Here is a 4123-nt window from a genome sequence, read left to right as displayed (position 1 = left end):
AGCCTGTTTGCTACCTTTCATAGCTTCTTTTTTCATTCCTATCAGCTGTGCTGGCATTGTTAGTTTAAAGAAAGAGGCACTAAACTAGATGCCTCCATTTCATCAACAGAAACTTCCAATTACATAGCCACCTACACACAGTTAAAGAAGAGCATTCAAGCGATAGGCTGTAAAGATGTCACCAAGGAGGAAAGTTGATCTATTGAATCTTTGTCACTGGCAATTTTGCAGTTTACTTTAAATCTCAGGCTGAGCTGGTGGGTAGTTTACTTAAATTATTAACCCATACATGGCCATGTGTGATCTGGAAATCACAAGAGATGCAAAACCCCCACTGCTGCAAACAGGACTCAATTTAGGGCATCTAAACATCATTTAGCATCATTTGTGCACACACACAAATCAGGTAAACTGTAAAGGCTCCCTCTCAGCAGCAGGAGAGCTGCTTCCTGCACAGGCAAGGAAGTGCCGCTTTGTTTTCCCTCCTGAAACAGTCTCAGGAATGATTTCCACCTGTCCACTCTCTGACATCACCAGTGCCAGTAGCATTCAGGAATGCACCAGGGCCTCTTCAGCACACACAATCCAACTCTATCCCCAGGTGATGAAGCAGGGGTAGCAGAGTAGTTCCCTTTTCGTGACAATGTTCTCCCATTAAAATCTCTCACTATGCATTGCCGGATACTAAGTGATCACACTAAATGCCTGGTCCAGATTTTTGACTGCACTGCTAATTTAAGTAAGTGCAGAGTCTGATACATAAGAGAACAGTACTATTGCAATCACTTTAAACTCTTTACATTCTCCTTTTCAGCTGAGTCCTCTGCTTTCAAGTCTGTGACAGCAACTGAGCTCCAAAGCCCTCCTCTTGTTGCCAAAACACTGCACCGCAAGCTAAATTTGCTTCACGTTAATGAAAGCAATTCTTTGTACTAGTGACTGCTCTATCATTAGTTCATAATGATACTATATACATTGTGATAATTAGAAATAACATCTCTGACCCACTCTTACCTTCAGCATAATGCCATGATTTCCATCAGTACAAAAGCTCTGGATGTAAGCACAGCTGTGCTCATGAGCAGTTCCCACAGGAGGGGAATGAAGCAGAATTGAGAACAGGAGACTCTTAAAACTCTGTGGTTTAGCAATCACAACAAATTCCCTATGATGCACCTCTTTACACATACCAGCTCCTGAGTTTAGCCAATGATCAAATAGGACTATGATAGGATATTTAACTATAATACAAACCAAAGGTACTGGTGTGAAAAAATAGCTACTGGGCCTAAAACTTCTCTGTCACCTATCTCAAAACTTATTTTTGAGACTCATTTCTTATGACATCCCATAGAAGAGTCCTGCACATGATTTAGGACATGACAGCACAATATCTTAAGTGAACAATAACTGATTTACTTGCATCATGTTTCAACAGGACAAGAGCTTGTCAGCACACCCTCCCCACCACATAACATGGTCAGGAAGCTACAGGCAAGGGAGATGAGTTAGGATTAACAACTGATAACATCTGCCCTACAGCTGCAGAGGTAACAGCCAAGCAGCAAGAGGGTCTCTGTGGGCATTTTTCTTTTTGTACCTGCTGTAAGTGGAGTGAAATCCACCATTTAAAAAATTCCTGTTAAAAGAGAAAAAAAAATAAAATTACAAAAACATCAAATGTAATTTATATACTTAAAATTTGTCTACACACAAAAGTAAGCAAATAAGTAAAATCTCAGTAAGAGATTTAGACTCATGCCAGAGCTTCTCATACAAGTTACATTTGTTATTCTGTCTCATTATTTTCACCTTCTTTCTGGTGTAAAGTTTTAGACAGCCTGAAGTATCTCTACTGAAGTATCTCTGAAGGCCATTACTGGTATTACACATCTCATCCTGTCAACATCTGCAGCAATGTTTGCTAAACTGTAAGTAGCAGCAATCAAAAACATTAATTCATAAACTATTCAGATCAAAAGCACTGATTACTGCTCAAGTCACAGGCTAGAGCTTACATTTTAATAAGAAACCTTTTTTTCAGTATAAAAATTCCTGACTTCAGATGTATTTAGTTGAAAATGTCTTGTTCAAAGCTGTAATTCTTTACTAATGTTATCTTTAAAACTTGCTAAAAACTAAGTGCTCTTTAGCCACTTTATTTTATAGTGACCAGGAAAAACAGGTCACATTTAGAAGCACCATTCAAAGCCTGTGTGGTACTTAGTGGATGGTGCATATTCAGTCCTGTCCCACAGAATCCTGTGCCACTACCTCTGCTTCCAGTCTTTCCTGACACTGGAAATGGTCCCACAGTTCATAAATGTGCACATTTACATAGCATAAGCACCTCAGAGCCTGTGACAAAGTGCTGAAACCTAAAAGCATCTATCATGTGGTAAGAGCTGCATTTGTTGTGCATTTATGGGTATGAAGTGTAGCATCAATGCAGCTACAAGTCATCTGAATGGGGGAAAAGAAATAATACACTGGAATATTTTAACTGCCTCTGAACAATACACAATTCTTCACATACCAGCAGCAGCATCTTTAAAAGACAAAAGAAACGTCACACTTGGTTCAAGTTCTCTAGTTCACTGTCCTGTCTTTGATACTGGAGAGTAGCAGATGCATCAAAAAAAGCATGCAATAAAGTCAATAATTGTTAAAAAAACTACTTCCTGCCTTCTGGCATTAGGAAAAGGATTTGCACTATTATGAATGAGTGCTGGGGTTTTTCCCTTCATTTCTTCCATACATTCATTCTCTCCCATTTTCACATTTCTCCCCTTCTCCCAGCCTCTGCACCCTCTCAGAGATTAGAGATAACCAAAATGCCTCACAGCACCTCATTCCAGCAGACATGGGAGCAGCAGCCAGGGGGGAGGCATGCCTTAGTATAGCACTGTCCTTTCAAGCAGGGTGATCCTGTTGAGGCAGCCTGGCTGCACCTTTACCATGGAGTTTCCCATCTTGCCCTGCAAGGAACAGGAGCCAGCCAGGGAAAAGCTGCAGCTCTGAAAGACAAGGACCCAAAGCTTCTTTTGGACCTTTGTTTCTAGAAGAACTAACAAAAAGTTGATGTTGAGGGCTGGGAGGAACGTAGTTCTCACAGTAGGGTGAGCTACTGCCATGTGCATGGCTTGTACCCATTTCTCTAAGCAGAATTTATACTGAGGGAACAGAAAAACAGCTCTGTGCTAGAAATGTATATAAGATGACACTTTTATTATTATGCACAATTTGTATCATTCACAGCTTACTGGTCTGTAGTCCTAGAATGAAGTGGAAATGTACAGTAGCAAACTTAAATGACTTTGCATCGACAGTGAAAATAAATCACATTTTAATGTTACATCACACTACTCATTGCATCTCAGTAGTCATAGCTAGTATAGAATAAACAAAACTAATTCTCATATATTGAGAGCTCCACAGTCTTTCCCAGACATTTCTCTTCTTGCATCTAGAGTGCATGTCTTTAAACTGAAGTCCAAAACCACAAAGCAACTACAAAAATCAAGAGAAGTGTGCAGCTGAAACAGCCACAGGTTCCAGTCTTGCACAGATATTGCTTTTTTTTTTAACTCAAAAGTCTTTGAAAAGAATAACACAACAGTGTAATTGTATATTTCAAGTCATACCATTGAAATCATGAGATTTTAAGAACAGGAAATAAACCAAACATAACTAAAACTTATTTAATTATAACCAATAAGTATTTCTTTACTAATTCCGAAGTATTTCTTTAGTTTCTTGGATTACAAACAGATAGAACATTTCAAACTTTAAAGCTGTTCATTCCAATGATGTTTCTTCATTGGAAAAAATTAAATAATCAGAAAAGAACAGCAAGGACAGCTGAGTAGCTAACAGTACAGTGGTTCCATTTGCAAACTAAACAGATTAACAACACAAATTAACAACAAAGATTTTGCATATTTTTTATCACAGTTTTGCTGGTTTGAGTTGGGTTTTTTTTTTGCTTGGTTGGTTTTGGTTTTTTGTAGGGTTTTTTTTGTTTGTTTTTTTTTATGGCACAATAATAGAAAGTCCAGTTGTTTCACAGAAGGCTTATAAGGAAATAATGCCAGAGCCTTCAAGGACATACTGGAATGAGATT

This window comes from Poecile atricapillus, chromosome 3 (genome assembly GCF_030490865.1).
Source record: "Poecile atricapillus isolate bPoeAtr1 chromosome 3, bPoeAtr1.hap1, whole genome shotgun sequence".
In the NCBI taxonomy this organism is placed as follows: Eukaryota; Metazoa; Chordata; class Aves; order Passeriformes; family Paridae; genus Poecile; species Poecile atricapillus.
The sequence above is the reverse complement of the archived record's forward strand: the minus strand, read 5'-3'. Positions refer to the sequence as shown.